Genomic DNA, 21,323 nt, shown 5'->3' with positions numbered 1-21,323 from the left:
TATAGCATTTGGTTTCTATCCGATCCTTCTCCACATATATTGTAAGGTCTAAAAAATTAACAGCTGTTTGACTAAAATTGAAACTAAAATGTATATTAAAATCGTTAACATTTAAATTATCACTGTACACTGTAAGATCCTCCTGTTTACCATCCCAAAATAATAAAACGTCGTCTATGTAACGGTACCATAATATTAGACTTTTATTCCTTTCTTTTTCAATGTAGTTCTCCTCCCAGTACGCCATAAATAAATTGGCGTAACTGGGAGCGAATTTCGTACCCATCGCCGTTCCAACAGACTGAATGTAGTAATCACCATTAAAGTAAAAGTAATTATTTTTAAGAATGAAATTGATACTTTTAATTAAAAATTCTTTCTTAATTTCATCAATCTCCATTTTATCTAAGTGCCATCTAACAGCCTCTAGACCTTTTTCATGAGGTATGTTAGTATACAGGGCTGTTACGTCTGCTGTCCCTAAGATCATATTCTCTTTCAAATTCATTTCTTTGATTTTCCTTAAAGTATCAGTGGTGTCCTTTAAATATGATTTGGTGCTTTTAACTAATGGTTGTAGATGTATATCTACAAATTCAGAGAGGTTGGTTGTTAAACTATTAACACCCGATACGATGGGTCTCCCTGGTGGATTTTTTATGTCCTTATGTACTTTCAGAAGAACGTAAATGGTCGGGATGGTGGGATTGTCAATCAATAGGAAATCATATTCTTTCTTTGTAATAATATTTTCCTTCAATGATTCTTCAAGCAATTTATGCAGACTGTTTTTGATTTTAGCTGTCGGATCTCCCCGCAGTTTTTGATAGGTTACTCCGTCTGTAAGTTGTCTATTGATTTCATTTATATATTTCTCCTTATCCATAATTATGACCCCTCCTCCTTTATCACAGGGTTTAATTATTATTGAATCGTCTTTCTGTAATGCTTTTAATGCATTTTTTTCTTTTCTAGTTAGATTAGTTCTTCTAGGATATAATTTTTCAGATTTCTCCAATTTTTCCATGTCTTCTAATACCAACTTTTGAAAACAGTCCACAAAACTTCCTTTGATATGTTCAGGATAAAAGGTTGATCTTTTTTTGAAGGTAATTTCTTCTTTCTTTTCCAATGATTCTTTATTAGAATTTTTATCCATGAAGAAGAATTTTTTTAAAGTCAATTTCCTTATGAACTTTTCAATGTCTATATATGTATTGAAATGATCAATCTCCTTACTAGGAGCAAATTACAACCCTTTTGATAGTAATTCAGTCTCTTCTTTAGTTAAACTTTTTTTGCTGATATATATTTTACACTGCTCATCCGTTTGTTCCTCTGTATTTTCTTTGTTCATTGTCTTTGATTGTTTCTTTCTCTTTTCCTTTATCTTCTTTTTCCCACCTCTCTTTCCCCTATATTTCTTCCAATTTACCACTCTCTCCTGTGTCTCCAACCTCTGTTTAAAAAAGGGGAGATGGGACCTTCTCCTTTTTTCCATTGATTCCTTCGTGATGTTTCTACTTTTCTTCTCATATCGTTATCTGGATAGTAACTATCTGTAATTCTGTCATAGCTATTGATATGATAATTTTCATATCTTGGCTGTTTCCAGTAATATCTCTCTCTTTTATTAATGTGTTCCATTGGTGGATCTCTATACCTTTTCATATTTCTTGCTCTTTTTTGTGACCATTCTCTGTAGTTATCCTCAATTCCATAAATTTCTTTCTTTCTTCTTCCTTCCTTTCCATAGTTCCTCGTCAAATTTTCTTTAGAATATCTTCTGGTTTCTTGCACCTTCTCTCTAGGTTTATTATATGGAATACTTTGTTGTTGTATATGCCTTCCTGGATCTGGAGAGAGATACGATGAACACCGGGCATGATCTCCATCAACTTCTCTTTCCATCGAGTACCAGGATCCATCATTAATCCCTTCCTTAAAGAGATCTCCTCTCCCTATTCTGTAGTAATCATGGTCTCTCTTCAATTTTTTCTGCTTCTTCTTTATAATTTCTTTCTTATTTTTCATGATTTTTTGTTCTATACGTGTTTCCATTCTCTTATAATCAGGAAGTTTATTAAAAGGTTTTATTAATGCTTGTAATATCTCAATTTCTTCTTTGATTTCTTTTATCTTCTCTCTTCTCTCTTTTAAAATGAGATCCTTTAGGGAAAAAGAACAGGTTTCCAACGTTCTGGTCCTTTCATGCTTAAAACACTCATTAGCATCATCAAAGGATGGTAATTTCTTCAGTCTCAACCCTTTTGGGATAATCTGGTCTGAAATATATTTTTCTAAAGTGACCACCTCCAAACATAGCCTGTTCTCTTTCAATAATAACTTCTCTAGTTTATTCATTGCTGTTTCCACATTAAAAACAACGGAGAATAAATACACGGAGTTTACCGTGGGAGATCAAACATTTAAGCTGAATCATTTTATGACATGCCATACTACCAATATCATTTATTTTATTGAATGTAGTTGTCATCTACTTTATGTGGGAAGAACAAGCAGAGCTTTGAAAACAAGGTTGGGTGAACATCTTTGAAATATTAAAAAAGGAGTTACCACACACTCCTTATCCAACCATTTCAAAGAGAAACATAACTGCTCTACTAATGAAATTATACAGTTTATGGCAATTGACAATATTAGAAGTTCTTGGAGAGATAGAAATGAGGAAGCAATGCTAGCTAAGAAAGAAATGAAGTAGATTTTTAAATTAAAAACCTTGTCCCCTAATGGGTTAAACTTAGATTTTGAATTAAAATGGTTCTTATGAGTATTTAAAATTATTTATTAACTTATACATATAATGTGATTTTAATACTTAGAATTCACTCTTTTATTTGTTTATTTTAAGATGTACATCGAAAGAAAATCAATAATCTATATAAACTACACAAATATGGCAGCTGTGGACATATTGACCCTATAGGAGATGGTTAGAAGCAATACCCTGCGCTTTAAAGAGCGAAACCGGAAGTGATGTATGCGTGGCATTAGAAGAGGCTTGCGTTCCAAATCCCCGGAAGTACATGGGGGAAAGAACATATATTTACAATAAGGACGCTGCTTTAGAATTATCCCTTGGACTGTGCGGACTGTTAAAATATGCTGGATCTTATCCCCATCTCTTAGAAAGAGCACGGGGAAGTCGCGCCGAGAACCGGAAGTGAACGTGATGTACTTCCGGTCAGGCGCGTGTATAATATTCTGCTGGGATTACATTTAAGTTTATGTATTATTGGTTATTTTAATATGAATAAGAAAGTGATATCAGCTAAGTGGATTCAATTAGAATATAGAGTGAATTGTATCCAATTAAGAGGAGAATTGTTTTTTTTTTGTTTTGTTTTTTATGTGAAGTTAAACCTTTGACCTGGAAGTAATTAGAATAGAGGGTATATAAAGAGGAATATTTATGTTGTCTGTCACACTGCCTTGAGGAAGGGAGAAGGAGCTCCCGAAACGCGTTGCTAGTGTGACAGAACTACTGGAGTAGTGGGTGATTCCAGAGGATCCTAATATAGATGCAGTTAGAGGTAATCCGGAATACCTCCATCATTAACATCTACATGCCCTATATATAGGGTTTTCTGGTAATTTCCCATCTTGTTTTAATTGTTGGATATGTTTTTTACACATTGGATGGTGTGTGCACTTGTTTTAAAAAATGAAAATAAATGTTATAAATTTTTAAGAAAATACTACACCATGATGGTGGTATAATTTTTCTGTTTTTTCATGGTATGAATATTGAGCAAGAGAAGATTTACAACATAAGGAAGAATTTGGATACTACAAAGGGAAGTACTCATAATATCTTAAAAAGATACAAGCGCAATTGATCTTTCAAGTTTTATTTAGTCCCTATGCTTCTTTTTCCTGCCAGTACAGGTACGGACTGTCTGACATGCCTACTTGGATGCTGTCACCGATGTAATCCTTTAAACGACAGACGCACGCTTGTCGCTGCTGCTTTAAGGATGCAGGTGCGGCTACAGCCCACACATTTCACAAAGACAGAAAAAAAAAGAAGAATATTTTTATTGTTTGTGGTGCGCACTTTGAGGGTTACACCACCCTTTAACAGACAGACGCACGCTTGTCGCTGCTGATTTGAGGACAGTATCATATGCAGTGACAGTAGACTTGTCAGAAATTGTTGGCACGTCCTTCAGTCCGGACCAGATGTCCAAACCTGCCCTTGACTTATGACACAGGCGCACGCTTGGCGCAGCTACTGTGTTGCTGCACGTGCGGCTACATCGCACACAAGTCACAAACACATAAAAAAAATATTTTTTCTTTTTTGGAGCACTTTGAGGGTTACACCACCCTTTAGCAGACAGACGCACGCTTGTCGCTGCTGCTTTGAGGATGCAAGTGCGGCTACAGCCCACACAATTCACAAAGACAGAAAAAAAAAGAAGAATATTTTTATTGTTTGTGGAGCACACTTTGAGGGTTACACCACCCTTTAACAGACAGAAGCACGCTTGTCGCTGCTGCTTTACGGATGCAGGTGCGGCTACAGCCCACACATTTCACAAAGACAAAAAAAAAAATAAGAATTTTTTAATTGTTTGTGGAGCGCACTTTGAGGGTTACACCACCCTTTAACAGACAGACGCAAGCTTGTCGCTGCTGCTTTGAGGATGCAGGTGCGGCTACAGCCCACACATTTCACAAAGACAGAAAAAAAAATAAGAATTTTTTTATTGTTTGTGGAGCGCACTTTGAGGGTTACACCACCCTTTATCAGACAGACGCATGCTTGTCACTGCTGCTTTGAGGATGCAGGTGGAATTTAGATGGAATTTGGTACTAGGGACACACTACCTCCATCAATTGTCTAAATCCCACTGCACTAATGGCAGATACCGGACCCACGTCTAACACCAACATAGCAGTCAAGGCCTCAGTTATACGTTTTGCTTCAGGATGACTGCTGTCGTACTTCATCCTCATCGCTAGGGACTGTTGGAGGGTCAATTGTTTAGTAAAAGTGGTGGTGTTAACTCATTTGATTTTTGTAGCAGGAGAAGGGCTTCCATCGTCATGTGAAGCTGAACCACTAGTCATGAACATAGGGAAAGACCTTATCCATTCCTTGCCACTACGTGTCGTAAGCGGCATATTGGCAAGTTTACGTTTCTCCTCAGATGATTTAAATGTTTTTTCAAGGTCATTTTCCTTAACTTTGTCATTTGGGATTGTATATGCCCTCTGCTATGACATTGGGTATTGGCCTTGGCAGACGACATTGATGGCATGTTATCGTCTATGTCATGACTAGTGGCAGGAGCTTCAGCACTAGGAGGAAGTGGTTCTTGATCTTTCCCTATTTTATTTTAATCAGAGAAAGTTTGGTCCTCCATTTATGTTATATTGATATATACGTGCGACTAAAGCGCACACAAACACAGAAAATATTTTTTTTATTTTTGCTGGAGAGTAGTGCACTTTGTGGGTTACACCACCCTTTAAGAAATGAGCCAGGCGGCTCTTTACTAATGGGACACAGGCGCACGCTTGGTGCTGCTCCTTTGTTGATGCACGTGCAGCCACAGTGCACACAATTCACAAACACAGAAAATATTTTTTTTTTGGTTTGAACTGGAGTGTACTTTGGGGGTTACAGCACCCTTTAATGGTCAAGCCAGCCGGCCCTTTACTTATGACACAGGCACACACTTGGCACTACTTTGTTGATGCACGTGCGGCTACTGCGCACACAATTCACAAACACAGAAAATATTTTGTTATTTGGTTTAGAGTGTACTTTGGGGGTTACAGCACCCTTTAACGGTCAAGCCAGCCGGCCCTTTACTTATGACACAGGCGCACGCTTGGCACTACTTTGTTGATGCACGTGCGGCTACTGCGCACACAATTCACAAACACAGAAAATATTTTTTTGGGGGGTTTGGACTGGAGTGTACTTTGGGGGTTACAGCACCCTTTAACGGTCAAGCCAGCCAGCCCTTTACTTATGACACAGGCGCATGCTTGGCACTACTTTGTTGATGCACGTGCGTCTACTGCGCACACAATTCACAAACACAGAAAGAATATAATTTTTTTAGCACTTGGGGGGAGCACCTCTGATGGACAGAGCATCCCCTGGACAACACTACAGCACCCCTTTAGGACTGGGACACTGCACAGGACTTTGGAGTGGACACAGCCCCTATGGAGAACTGCCTGCACAACACAGTCCAGCCAGCCCCTATGGACTTTGAAGTAGTGGACACAGCCCCTATTAACAACAGCAGCACTGCACAACACAGCCAGCCCCTATGGACTTTGAAGTAGTGGACAACAGCAGCACAGCGCAGCACAGCACAGCACAACACTACTCTGCACTACACTACACTCCACAGCCCAGCCAGCCCTAACTCCCACCCTCCCTCTTCACTGTCCACAGCCGAGTGATAAAATGGTGCCGACGCGGGTCCCTTATATAGGATCCAAAACCCGCGAGACCCGGAAGGCGGGATGATGATGTTTTGCCTCGATTTCAGATCCGAGTCAGGCGGGAAAAGTCGAGCCTGACTCGGATCGGCCTCGGATCGGGGGGGCTCAGGGGGGTTCGGATTTCAGAAATCCGAACCCGCTCACCCCTAATATATACACACATGAATGTCTTTACGTATGGACATAGCACAGTCAATTTACAGCAGAGTATAGTGCAGCATACAGCAGCATGCCCCCTATACACATTGACAAAGAGCAGCACAGCCATTTGTGGCCTATGTAGCAGAGTACAGCACAGCATACAGCAGCAGCAATTAGACTCCCATTGCAGCCCAGCACACATCAGTGTGTGCTGGGCTGCTGACAGGTAGGAGGAAGGGGAAAAAGCAGTGGACTCAGGCTCCTCCAACATGCCTGGGCCCAGATAGTAAATACCTTCTCTCCCCTCTTGGCACCCATACATACAGCTATGTGCCCCTCTATGCACATTGGCTAAGAGTAGCACAACCACTTGTGAGTCTGGACACAGCACAGTATATATATATACATATATATATATATATATATATTATAATATATATACAGTGCAGCATACAGCAATGTGCAACCTCTATACACATTACACATTGACTCAGAACAGTACAGCCTTGTGACTGAGTTTGGACACATCACAGCCTATACAGCATATTACAGCACAACATACAGCAGCGTGCCTGACAGGGAAATTGCACCAAGTCCCATCCACAGTGCCTTATATAGAATCCTAAACCCACGAGAACCCGACTTGGAGAATGATGTTTTGCCTCTAAGTAGAAACGGAGTCAGGCAGGAAAACCCAAGCCGTCACTCAGATTGCCTAGTATACCACAAGTCCGAGTGGGTTCGGATTCCACTCATCTATAATTATACCCTACCTACTTGAACCTACACCCTTCCCCCAAATTCTCCAACAAAAAAATAATTTTCAACTGGTGCTGTTGCCCTTCTCTGCAGTACACCATCCCTCAATTTCATACACATAAACATGAAGTGGGCTAATTGTGATTGTTATAAATGAGAAGTGGAATTTATGATTTTTTTCAATATAAAAATGACATCCTTGGCACATGCTCTATCCTAGTTATGTCACTGGATGTACTTGAGATGATGGAAGTATTGTTATCCATTACTCCTACCTTTCTGTGCCTTTAAGACAACAAATTGGTGGTAGCTTAGATTTTATTTTTTTTTCTTTAAATGGACAAACCAGTGTAGGTCAAATGTTCATCAACAGGTGTCACTGCAGGTGCAGGTTTAGTAACACTGCATCAGATGCAGCTGAAGTAGTGATTTTTCAAGTAATAGTGATAAAATAAATGTTAAACATTCTAGTTCTTTTAGATAAAATAAATGCCATTTTATTTGAAGTCATTGCAGTGTGACAATATCATGCTAGGTGGTGATAGTGAGCCAAGTATTCTTTTTAGGGCTGGTGGGATCTGCCCGCACAGGGTATAAATGGGAAATGTGACCACACCTAGAGGCTGCCTTGTATACAGAGCTCAGGTGAGACTGATGAGGCTGACCAGTCAGGCTGTCAGAGGAGAGTATAAATAGATTTTGAACAGAAAGAAAAAAGGACTCTTTGTGGGGGCACACATGTAGGTTTAGAGAATAGGCTAATATAGCCTACCTTAAAACTTAACTTTTAATATTCAAGCCAATAAAAGTGATCAAAAATAAACAAAAAACATCCAAAAGGATTTTTTTTTTAAATTGGAAGGAGAAGAAAAGCCATGTGAAATATTTTCATTAACACATGATAATAATGTGTATTCATCCACCAATTACAACAATCGCCAACTAAATTACAGCCTTATAGCATTAAATGTATTTATCACCAGAAAATCAATTTTAGTACTTTATTTTTGGACAATTCAAAAATTAAGCACATATATGCAACCATTGCAATTGTATCAAATGCGTATGTAAACATTTTTTTTCAGAGCAGATTCACATTAGAGATGAGCAGATCCAGTTCTCAGAGAATTGGACCCACCCAAACTTTGCAATCCGAGCCAGGATTGGGTTTTTCTGCCAGACTCTGATCTCCGGCTGTGGAAGTGAAGTGCGCAGACGTGTTGTGTCTGTCCAGGGTTCCTGTGTCTGTACAGGGGTGCCTTGTTTGTCCAGGGACTGCTGTGTCCGTCCAGGGCAGGGGCTGCTGTGTCCATCCAGGGAAAGTGGCAGCTGTGTCCATCCAGGGGTGCTCTTTCTGTCCAAGGGTACACAATGTAAAAAAATATAAGTTAAATAATATAATTTTTTTGTGCTATACCCCAGGGTACTATATTTACATTTTTTTACTGTGTTGCTGCAGGTCAGACCACAGTGTAATATTCATACAAGTATTGTGACACTGTAACTGCAGTGTAATATACACATATTGTGACACTAAGTGGAAATGCAGTGTAATATTAAAAACATATTGTGAGTCACTGTAAGTGGTAGCACAGTGTATTCATAAAAATTATTGAGACATTGTAAGTGGTAATGCAGTGTATTCATAAAAATATTATGACACTAAGCGGTAGCACAGTGTTTGAGTGATGTACCTCAGTGTACTATATTATTATTATTTTTTTACTGTGTCGCTGCCGGTCAGACCACAGTGTAATATTCATAAACATATTGTGACACTATAAGTCATAGCACATTGAAATATTCAAATACGTATTGTGACACTGTAAGTGTAACTGCTGTGTAATATACAGTACACACATTGTGACCCATGTGGGAACTGTCAGGATCCGGAGCCAATCAGCAGCCACTCTACAGTTAGTGGCCGCTGATTGACTGGCGGGATGTAGAAAATCCTGTGATGTCCCGTCAGCTGGCATTCGCGAGGTATCTGTATGTGTGGCAACACACATACAGATACTGGATCCGTCTTGCTTGGGTAAGTCAGTTTGTTTTTTTCAAAAGTCCCGGGGATGCTATGGAGACCAGCGCCAGGATGTAGGTGAGTATACAATCTTTATTGCAGGTCATTACTCATGGATTACTACTGGAGATGTGGAAAGACCGGCTGGTACAGGTAAGTAAGTGTGATTGATGTATGTGTGTATGTGTTTTTGTCTTTATTTAACTATATATTTTACAGTGGTGGTATGGGTGCCAGATGTCTGCTGGCACTTGTAGTTCCACAAGCACCAAATGGCAGGCATGCTGGTACCTGTAGTCCTACTGTATAATACAATAGTTTTCTACTATTCATCACTTTATTACCCCCATACCCAATGCTCCCCAGGTGCGGGGAAGAGCCTCGGGCTTCAGACCAAGCCTGGGGTTAAGGGAGGAGTGGACCACTTTTTTCAGGTATCCCCACCTCCCCTGAGATCCCAGCTTGGGCTGATAATGCTTTGGCCATGGAGCCCCGGTAATAGAGTCTCTGGGATGTGGCATGTCAGCCCAGCCATTTTCGGTCTGGTGCTGGTTTTAATTAAAGGGGGACCCCTACCCATTTATTTATTTCTATATTTAAAACCAGGACTGGCCTGGTGCTGGTTTCTTAATTATGGTAGAACCCTACTAATTTTGTTCCCCATAATTTTAGAAACCAGGAGTGGCTGGCAAGTCTGGGGCTGGTTAAGCTTTAAGGGGGACCCAATGTCATTTTTTTTCTCTTACATTTAATTCGTTCTGCTTCACCATTGGCCATCTCACTCTTGGCTAAACTCACTTCTTGGTAAATTTGAGAGTATTAGAAGCCTCAAATCACCCGAGTTTTGGCAAAGCTAATCGAGTTTAAGAAAAAACAAACCCGACCAGACTTGATTCTTAGTAAATTTACCCCTAAGTTTGTCGGCGGGTACCATGTGTGAGCCTGACCTTTCCAATACTATACTCAAAGAGGAGCCTATTTCCACCATTTGTGCATCCTCTGGAATTGTGGGGATGAGCAAAACATGCTGACCTAGAAATTGAGGATGCCTCTGGAAGTGCACCAGGATAAGGAGGATATTTGTGTAGCTGATGATAATAAGGATGTTGAGGATGAGGATGCTGATGATGAGGATGTTGTTTATGTAAATCAAGCCCCAGTGGAAACAGCTGTTGACCATGATAAGGAAAAGCTCATTGTCATGCCTGGGCATAAAACAAATAAATCCACTTATGTGTGGAATCATTTCTACCCAAATCCGGACAATAATTGTCAAGCCATCTAACCCCTTTGTAAAACCAGAGTAAGTAGAGGTGGGGACCTTAATCATCTAGGAATCTCCTCCCTGTTATGTCATCTACAGCACATCTATCAAAGTGTTTGCAAAATTCAGAAACTTTGGTGAAAAAAGTAATAACAAGCAATCCAGCATCAGCTAGCTCCCTTCTCTCTGCTTGATCCAAGCACCTGGCATCTTCACCACCAACACCTTCATCAACAATATCCTCAATCATCATCAGAAGTAGTCCTGCATCCAATTTGATAAGGCTAATTCAGTCTTCCGCTATCCAGGATTCCTCAGAAGAATCATTGAGTGCTATGCCTGCTGCTGCTAGGAGTGGATCTTCATCCCAGAAGGGGACCAAGAAGACTACTAGTAGTAGTTATAAAAAACAATTGACTGTTATACAATCCTTTGCAAGTGGTAGCAAGTATGACAGCAGTCAACCAGTTGCCATAACAACTATGCTGGTATGAGATGTGTATCCAATATCCACCATTGAGGTCCTGTGTTCCTACTACTAAATCCCATCTAGGTTCCACTTCACTAGAAAAGCAAATCTATGACTGTACAGGGACAATAAACAGAACTTAATTAATGTCCCTCAAAATGCCACTGTACCCATTGTCTATGTAACCACAGATATGTGGACAATAGGAACAGGACAAATGCAAGATTACATGACTATAACAGCCCACTGGGTGGGTGAATTACCTTTCAATGCCATCAACACCAGCAGCAGCATCTAAGAGACAGCAGCTCATTCAATGGCAAGCTACTCTGTGCATCACTGGTTTCACTAAAAAGCATACCACAGACAACCTCTTAGAAAAACTCAGGGAAGTCATTGCAAAATGGTTTACCTTGCTTGGACTCTTCTAGGGATTTGTGATTTCTGACAATGCCACCAATATTGCGAGAGCATTACAACAGGTTGAATTCCAACACATCCCATGTTTTGCTCACACAATCAACTTGTTGGTGCAATTTTTTTTTAAAAATGACAGGGCCATGCAGGAGATACTCCATGTGGGCCTCATCATTTCTGGACATTTTCTCCATTAAGCATGTGCATGTAGAAGATTGCAGAACCTGCAAGAAATTTTAAATTTTCCCTGTCACCAGCTGAAGCAAGAGGTAGTTTCAAGGTGGAACTCAACCTTTTATATGCTTCAGTGGATGGAGGAAAAGTAAAAAGCCATCCAAAGCTACACAACAAACTATGACATAGGAAGAGGAGGGGGAATGTACTTTACTCAAGCTCAGTGGAAAATATTTTCCGTGCTGTGCAAAGTGCTAAAACCCTTCGAAGTAGTCACCTGTGAAATGAGTTCAGACACTGCCAGCTTGAGTTGGGTAAATCCCCTAATTAGACTGTTGGAAAAGCAGCTTGATAAACTGAAGGAGGAGCTGAAACAAAGTAATTCCACTAAGCATGTCAGGCCTGTAGATCAAGTACTTTATTCACTTCGCCAGGATCCGAGGGTTGTCCGGATCAATACATTTTGGCGACCATGTGCTGCATCCTAGGTTTAAGTCATACATAGTGTCTTTCTTCCCAGCTGACACAGATCTGATGAGATGCAAAGAGCTGTTGGTAAGGGATTTGTCAGCTCAAGCTGCACATGATGCAGGAATGGCTCCTCCTTCAGTTTCTCCAGCAAGTGCGCCTGCCAGGAAAGACTAAGTTTCCCAAAAAAAGACCCACTGGTGATGGAGATGAGTCTACACAAACAAGCTTTAACATCTGGTTGGGTCTAAAAGAATTGCCTACAATTAATGAGACCTCTACTATGACTCCATCTGATACGGTCACCATTCAAAGAATGATTGAGGACTATTTTAATAATAGCAACCAAATCGGCATGTCAGATAGTCCGTTTCAGTACTGGCAGGAAAAAAAGGCAATTTGGAAGTGCTTGCACTAACTGGCTTTGCTTTACTTGAGATGCCCACCATCCAGTGTGTACTCAGAAAGTGTTTTCAGCACAGCCGGGACCCTTGTCAGAGATCGGCATATGAGGCTACTTCCTCAAAATGTGGAAAAGATGATGTTGATCAAAATGAACTACAAATTTTATGAGGAAGACCTTTACCACCAATTACATCCAAAAATGATAGAGGCACCTGAGGCTGTAATGGTGGATTCCAGCAGGGACAAATTATTATTGTGTGAAGATGATGTACACACTGATGAGAGTGAGGAATCGGATGATGATGATGGCGACAACATCTTGCCTCTGTAAAGCCAGTTTGTCCATGGAGAGATAATTGACAGCAATTTCAGCTGCCCTTTGGGAGCTTGTTTTGTGGTGTGCCAAAAAAAACAATCGCTTTTTGGCACAATTGGCAGTCCCTGTTGCTGAAGTGATTGGTTTGTTATACTGTGCATGTACTGTTTACTATATACAACATAAGGGTAGGTAGAAGGGCCCAAAGACGATTCCATTTTGCACGTCTTTTCTTTGCATTATGTGCTGTTTGCGACATTGCTGCCTGTCATTCTTAATTTTATAGCTTATTAAACTGGCATCCTGTCTGCCACTGCTGTGTGGAAAATGTTTCATAGATATTTATTTAAATGGACATGCTTTTGTGCCACTGCTCTGATGCTTATTTTTTTTGTTTTTTCTGTTTCATACTGTATTTATTTCAAATAAAATCACAAATAGGCATTACTAGCAAAATACTCTTATGCCATTATTCAACCTTGATTTTTAGATACCAACCTGGTGGGCTTGGCTTTCCTTGATCATCATAACAGCCATGTTTGGTCAGATGAAGCTTAAACACCATATGGAGAGGCTATTTTGTGATGGTATCTGGAAATGTTCTCCCTCCTCCCCTCCCAGCCTTCCCATACATAATTCCAGAAGCACTATGATAAGAGATGTTTAGTACCTGAATTTAAAATCCCTCTGCCCACTTCCTGTTCAGAGCTTCCATTTTTGTGTGCTGCTAGAGACATAGGACCTCATTCAGAGTCGGTTGTTGCAGCCGCATTGTCGTAAGATAAAAGGAGCCGGATATGCAAATGAAGCGCTCACAATTTGCGTCGCTAAGATGGGATCGTTAGCTGGACGAGTGAGGGGAGGATGAGGCTGTAAGACTAAAAATACGCCCCCTTCTCTTTCCCATTACACATCATCTCCGGGCATATAAGGATTAATCGAGACCATCGGGAACCATCGGAGCTGGTCGTAGACCTTAAGGTTGACCATACCCTCTCTTAAGCACTACGATCAAGTCAATGTAAAAACCTCCCATGTCACATGTGCCATGACACTACTTAGTTAATTATGCCCTCCCATAAAACGCCGCTTGCATAGTCAGGCACGCCTGCATTCTGATCTCCACTCCCCCGTTCACAAGCACCTTCCCCTGTTACCACCCACAAATTCCTCTTCCTGTCACTCAAACTAACGACCTGGCCAAGTTGAAGGAGATTGCAATTTCTGATCATAATAGCTAGTTTGCGCACGCACATTGCGAATTTTACGCATGCTCAGATTAGCAAACATCGGTGACGTACAACCGTGCGGCCGCAATGACAGACTCTGAATGAGGTCTACAATCTCCTGCATGCCCCTTTTGATTATTTCAATAAAATTCAGAACCAATGAGAAGCTCCACTGGGGAAATGACTTTTGCGAATAAGCAAAATATATTTTGTAAATGCCTTCACTCATAAATTTGCTTCGCAATCAAAAAATTAAATTAAATTTACTACTAATCAACTCTTCATTTCCCTGCCTTCAACTACATACATACTCCAACTCCCTCAGGCCTCTTGAATAATAAAACATTTGTTTCTTGATGTGCCATGCTGGAAGTTGAACTGCCACAGCTGCTGCAAACTTTGACATGCAGTTGCTGAATGCCAAAAATGTCCAGAAATGTTTATGGCCACAGACATTTCCTCAATGCCCCTTTAAGTTTAAAAAACATTCTTAACCACCAAGTTCATTTTGTGGGCAAAACAGAGGACATATATTGTTCACCCATGCTCTCCCCTGCTCCCTTATAAGTTTGCTTCGGAATAATAAAATAAAATTAAATTTACTATGACTCAACCCTTCCTATCCCTACCTTTAACTACATACATACTCCATCTCCCTCAGACCTCTTGATTAATGGCGGTTTTGCAAAACCAAATCCAGATCCAAAAACTCGAACGAGATACAGATTCAAAACCAAAACACGGGGGTCAGCTCACATCCCTAATTCACATAAAATTTAGGTGTTTAACCATACATCAATGATTCCATGATTCAGAGAGTATCTGGTAAAATACATATATCCTGCCTGCATGCACTATATATATACTTATAAAAACATATATAAATATTTTCACACACTCAATTCTTATTATAATTATAGACCACTTAATGCTGCTTATATCTGCAATTTAACACAAGTGAACTATGCTGTTAAACAATGAAATATGTGAGAGAAGAAAATAGATTTTCCGTTTACAAAAAGAGCTTCCTCGCTTCTACTGTTTCCAGGGCAGCTCTAGGCTTTTTTGACTGGAAATGATATGGCAGGGGGACGGAGGTGTAATGAAATGATAGAAAAGAGAGGGTATCCAGCTGTAAGGATTCGTGGCCATCTACCCTGATGCACCAGGAAGTGCACTGGGTATGCGTCACTTACCTGATCCAGCTATACAAATCCCAAAGTACAGTTAGTTGTACCGGTCATTGTAGCGAGTGCATGCTGCTGTGTAATGTCAGAGAACCAGAGTCACGTGTGCACTCCACGTGACTTGGAAATGTATGACGCGCATTTTGCCGATAGCTGCTTGTTCAAAGTCCCAGCCTAGTGGTCTAGTCTGTGTATCCCTATCTTGTACTGGCATTTGGCCAATCACAAGGCATCTAATTGATTGGCATGTGTTTAAGCCTATGAAAATCCAAGGCCTATTCAGCCAATAAATATCACATCTAGGTAAGACGGACACACATGTTCTCCAATCAGTAAGCTGAAGAATCGGCTGAATGTAGAAATAAATTAATACTTCTGTTCCTTCTAATTAGACAGCCTATACTTGGTAGTATCAATTGGATCTATAAAATAGTTGGTAACAAGAACATTTATCACTGATAATAGGAGATATTGTATTCTAATGGACTGGGAAGATTGAAATATTGCTGCATCATTTACGATAATTATTATCAGCACTCCAATTACTGCAAAATACATTCAAAGTGGAAAAATATAACAAACATGAAAAAATACATAAAAACCACTCTAAGGCAATATTAGCCCTGCAATATTGACGTCCTTTGTAGGTTTATTGATCACAATTGTATAATGTGAATCAAAAAATGTGAAAAATCAGAACAGAAAAGCTGCTGTATGTTTGGTTCAAATTAGCGGGATTATGCAAGTACACACTATTCTGATATTATTTAAAAAGATAGTGTTGACCCCAATCAATAGCCATTATACTGTGATGCATTAGTATAATATAAAATATGAATATATTGACATGATGAAATCAGTCATCCACTCAGTATATTTTTCCACCTGGGCCCACCACTCCCTACTTCCGCCACTGTATGCATGTATCAAAAACATCCTTCCTTATTGATTCAATCTATGTGTATTACCGTTCTCCACAGGTGAAAGGGCATAATTCTCATGCATTCAATGTCAGACACCTTAAACAAAATATGATTCCACATAAATCAAAATTATTATGCATACAGCAGATCTCCAGAAATCAATTAGAATGTAAAGTGTAAATGTATTATATCAATGGGGAATCAGGAATGAACAAAATACAATTGTGGTATATCCCGAAGATGCAAGAGAATTATAAAAAGAGCCTGTGGAAAAGTATATGGAAACATATATATACAAGTAGTCTGATCTCGGGCCCTGATTCAGAGCCGCATGCTCTGACAGAGCGCGCACTCTGAATCAGGGCCAGACTTCTTGTTTTTTAGAGCTGCCTCATGGCTGCTTGCAAAGCTGTGGGTGACCACCCACAGCTATAGCGAGCGGCCAGGAAGATGGTCGCGATGGTCAAGACCATCGCGACCATCGGGCTTGTGACGAGTCCCTTGTGGTAGGGTCTCGTGGCCGCAAGCCCCAGAGAGATTTCGGCTCTCACAGAGCCAAAATCTCTCCCACTGACATCACTCGTGATGTCAGTGGGGCCGCCCCAAATGGAGGCATTCACATGGGAACGCCTCCGTTTGGACAGCCACTCCCCAGGCCCACCCACCAAATGGGGCGTGCTGTCACTCAACATCGACAGCACGTCCCCTTTGGTACGAGACCCAGAGTGATGGTTTGCCCGTCGCTATCCGGGTCTCGCGCATGCATATGACGGAGCCGGCTCTGTCATGCGCACTGGGCCACCATCGGCCCGCTTGCGAGTCTGACTCAGGCCCTCAGTCTGATTCGCATAAAGGGGTACCGTTTAATATTGCCACAGTATAGAAAGAGAGCAAATGAGATACATAGACTACTCCCATCCTCAGTGTGAGGTTAGCAGCTGCTGCACATTATTATGTCCTGCAGTTAATATGTGAGCGTACTCTCAACACACTCAGGAATGAGAATGAGTGCACTGGGCATCTGCTGTTGTATTGTATCAGCAGAAAGGGACCTGATATATTGCAGGAACCTTCCCTGAAAATTTGCAATGAGAGTGCCCATAGGGAATGTTTGGAAGAATGTTATAGATATTAAAAGATTAAAAGTTAGTTTTAATGTAGGTTTATTTAGCCAATTCTCTAAACCTACACGTGTGCCCCCACAAACAGTCCTTTTTTCTTTCTGTTCAAAATGCGTTTATATATTGTAAACAGACTCTGGGGAGCACCACAGAATTTCCAGTTAAACAGGTCTTGTTGACGGTTGTATGACCACTTGCGAATATTTTAATGTCCCAAATGCAGTTTGTTTAGGTAGGTTATATTGAGAGATATACAATTTATTACATATAAGCAGAATATTTTCCAGTGCGGAATTCATTTATTTATTTTTTGTCAGAGGAGAATTCAAGTGGGACTGTGGCAGTATAGAGCCCAGTGTGCCTGGAGGCTGGTGGTGGGTGAGGAGGCCAGTGTCCAGACCAGCAAGCCAGGCAGGGATGACCACTAAAGAGGCTGTGTGACTTTGTGTAAGTCAGGTCAGGAGGCCACATTTATACCTTTGAGCAGGACCACCATCAGAGGGAGACTGTCAGGACTGGAGTCCCGGGCCTGGTCAGAAAAGGTGGCCCATTGCTTGCAGTTCTGATGGTTCCTACAACAGTGCTGTGATGAAAAGTCTCAATAAATATATATTTTTTTCTTTGGAGATCGGTGCACGTGACGTCATGACATCACACCATGCCGCTAATAGAGAGAATGGACTGAGGAGCAACAAGAAGTAGAAGGTAAGTGTGGGGTTGGCTAGGGCTGGTTCTGGCTGCAGCTGGCTGGCTGTGGCTGGACTGGAGACAAGAGTAGGACACCAGGGCTGGGTTGGAGAGACAGAAGGGGGCTAGAGGTTTCAGTTACTCCATTTTATATTTTATCTTATTTATTGCATCTTGAGGAAGGGGTGGGTTAGCACGAAACATCGATGAATGACTGATTACATTTTGCACCTTCATAAAAAGTCTCCAAGTGCCGCTTGCTGTGCTGTCTATATTGTGGGGATATGTTGTCCTTTATCAGGAGGGCACTGGAGCATTTTATCTTTTTGAGTGCCAGATCGATACTGGTTGGAATATAGGTCTGCGCTTTCCACATTCAGTGGTAATGCGGACAGATCAAGGCACCTGAATCTTTGGTCTCATCCTCACTACACGCTTTGCTTTCTATTGCACAGTGCACTTTTTTGACACAGTGTGGACACACTGCATAGTTGTTTGCAACAGAATGGCAGCTTCATCTGATTTACCAGAAGCTATATCATACATGCTACAGTGTGACAACTCGGATACATTCAGTTTCTCTGACATTGAGGCTGAAGGCATTTTGCATATAGATTCAGCATTTGATTCTTTAGGAGATGAATCCAATGAGGACATCTATAGAGAATGGTTCAAACTAAAGAAATGTGAATTAGACTACCTCTACCATATTAGAACACACTCAGTTTATTATAGATCTAAATAAATTCCAAGAGGATTTCGTGTGCACAATACACCCACCATCGGAAGACACAGCATTCCATTTTGCAAGTACTGGATCTTGATCCTTAACCAATGGACTTAATTCTATTTGTAATAGAGGAGGCGGCATGAGAATTTGATATCGCGGTATATAAAATCAAGGTATTTGAAGCTGAGCATGCCTCTACTCTGACAGCTGACCCTAACACCAACTGGAGTGACAAATTGAAGAAACAAATTGAGACGTATAAAAATTAGTTAATCAAATTTAAAAAACAAAAGCTTGTGAAAGTCCAACAGGACTATGAGTATCATAAAGTATACTCTTGGCTAGGCACCAGCAGTAACTCACAGGGGCCTATACGTCCACAGTTTAAATGTTGACATAGATCATACACTAAATTATCCAGTACTTCACAGTGAGGCAAAAGAGTCATGTACCAGTCAGGCCTCTTCTTTGACTCAGGAGTCCCTTTTAGGGATGGGCAGACGTGGAGACAGAGTGGCAAGCAAACCCCCAAGGAGGAAAAAGATTTGATCTTTAATATATCCTCCACTCCACTATCCAACATTGAAAAACAAGTGCTCAGAAAAGGTTTATCCTACTAAAGGTTTTGATGATTTCAAATGGAAAGTGGATAACTACAAGTTACAAAGGGCACTTAAGTTTAAAGAATATTTCAGTAAAAAACTGCCCTCTAAACTTAAAGAATCACTAACATCTCAACTTTTGAAACTGGGCGACAGATCAGAGTTTGATCTCGACGAATGCATTCATTAAAACTTTTCACCAGATGGTGGAATCTCTACCAAAAATTCAAAATACTACTTCTCAACAGCCTAATTTTGTCTTTGGAAGAACAGGAAGCCCTAATGAATTTGGGTCAAAGACGTGACAATATCATCAGAGGGGCAGATAAGGGGGGCTCTTTAGTTGTCATGGTCACTGCTTATTATAGGGAAGAATGTTCTACATGACCATGACACATATTGCCTGTTACCAAGTGACCCCACTCAACAATATAAGAGCGATTTAGATAATTTATTAATCCAAGAAGTGTTGTAAGGTATTATATCTGATTATATTTATAACAAACTGGTCACTGATTTCTCTATTGTTCCTTTATTTTATGTGATACCCAAGATTCACAAAAGACCTATCATTTCTGCCAGAGGGTCTCTGTGTGAGTCTATTGCCATTTATCTTGCTATGTATCTACAGCCTTGTATTCAGGGAACCTTTACCCATCTGAGGGACTCCACCATGCTTTTACACCACTTGAATACCATGACAGTTATCCCTAATGATGTTGTCATGGCTACTATTGATGTAACAAGCCTTTATACAAGCATCCCCCATCATGCTGGTATTAAGGTAGTAGAAAGGCTCTTGGAGAATAATCCCAAATATGCAGATCCTGATATGTTTTCTCCTAGCGCTCCTGGAATTCACATTAAACCACAATTAGTTCTTGTTTGATGGTAAATTTTACAAGCAGTTAACATGATATGCTATTGGCTCTGCAGCAGCACCATCTTTTGCAAATGCCTATATGTGGGATATTGAGAAAAAAGTATTTTATTTTTTAAAAGTGATGATATAGCCTCTAAGATCTATTTATACTATCGCTATATCAATGATATATTGATATTTTGGAGAGGTAACATCAGTTTGTTGACAGCTATAATTGACCATAAGAATGCTTTGTCTAGACCACAGGTTCTCAAACTCGGTCCTCAGGACCCCAAACAGTGCATGTTTTGCAGGTCTCATCACATAATTACTAGTGAAATAGTTAGCTGCACCTGTAGATCCTTTAAAATGTCTCAGTGAGAAATGAATACACCTGTGCACCTGCTAGGTGAACTGTGTGGGGTCCTGAGGACCGAGTTTGAGAACCACTGGTCTAGACCTATTAAACTGATGATGAATTTCAGTGACACAGAAATTAATTTTCTAGATCTTAATTATGATCAAAAACTCAGAAATCCATACCACTCTTTACGTCAAACCTACCGATAGGAATACCATCCTTAGATATAACAGTATTCATCCTCCAGTCACAGTAAGGGGTCTACCATTTTCACAATTTTAAAGAGTTTGTAGAACTACAAGTGATCCACTAGAAACTATAAAACAGCTTGACATCATGGTGGTTAAATTTATCTGTCCTTGGTTGAGCATTGAGGCAAAACAGAAATGAGCTCTTGAAAGCAAAAAGAAAAAAAACAGGTGAAACAAGTGATCCCCTGGGTAAATTAATATAATGCAAAAAGTAGATGGGTCACTAAAGAAGTAAAAAAATTGTGGCCAAAGGTGTCTTCTGACCATGAGCTTAAATTGCTCCATAATATTCGAATCATGCCCTGCTATACTAGGATTTGTAACATCAGAGATAATGTCATGAAGACTGACAATACCTCTTTTAATAATCCAAAACAATCCTGGCTTTTTCGGACGTAGAAATGGGTGCTTTAAGTGCCTTTGCTGGATTATCTGCCGCTAT

General features: G+C 40.3%; 1 long non-coding RNA gene across 2 annotated transcripts in view; it reads left to right on the top strand.

The window, feature by feature from the left end:
• LOC148443237 (uncharacterized) overlaps window positions 1–21,323 on the top strand; it is a 233,630-nt gene that overhangs the window by 57,804 nt on the left and 154,503 nt on the right. The gene's annotated exons all lie outside the window — the stretch shown is intronic.

The sequence above is a fragment of the Taudactylus pleione genome, unplaced genomic scaffold, assembly GCF_031769625.1.
Source record: "Taudactylus pleione unplaced genomic scaffold, aTauple2 ptg001314l, whole genome shotgun sequence".
NCBI classification, from domain to species: domain Eukaryota; kingdom Metazoa; phylum Chordata; class Amphibia; order Anura; family Myobatrachidae; genus Taudactylus; species Taudactylus pleione.
The sequence above is the reverse complement of the archived record's forward strand: the minus strand, read 5'-3'. Positions and strand labels throughout refer to the sequence as shown.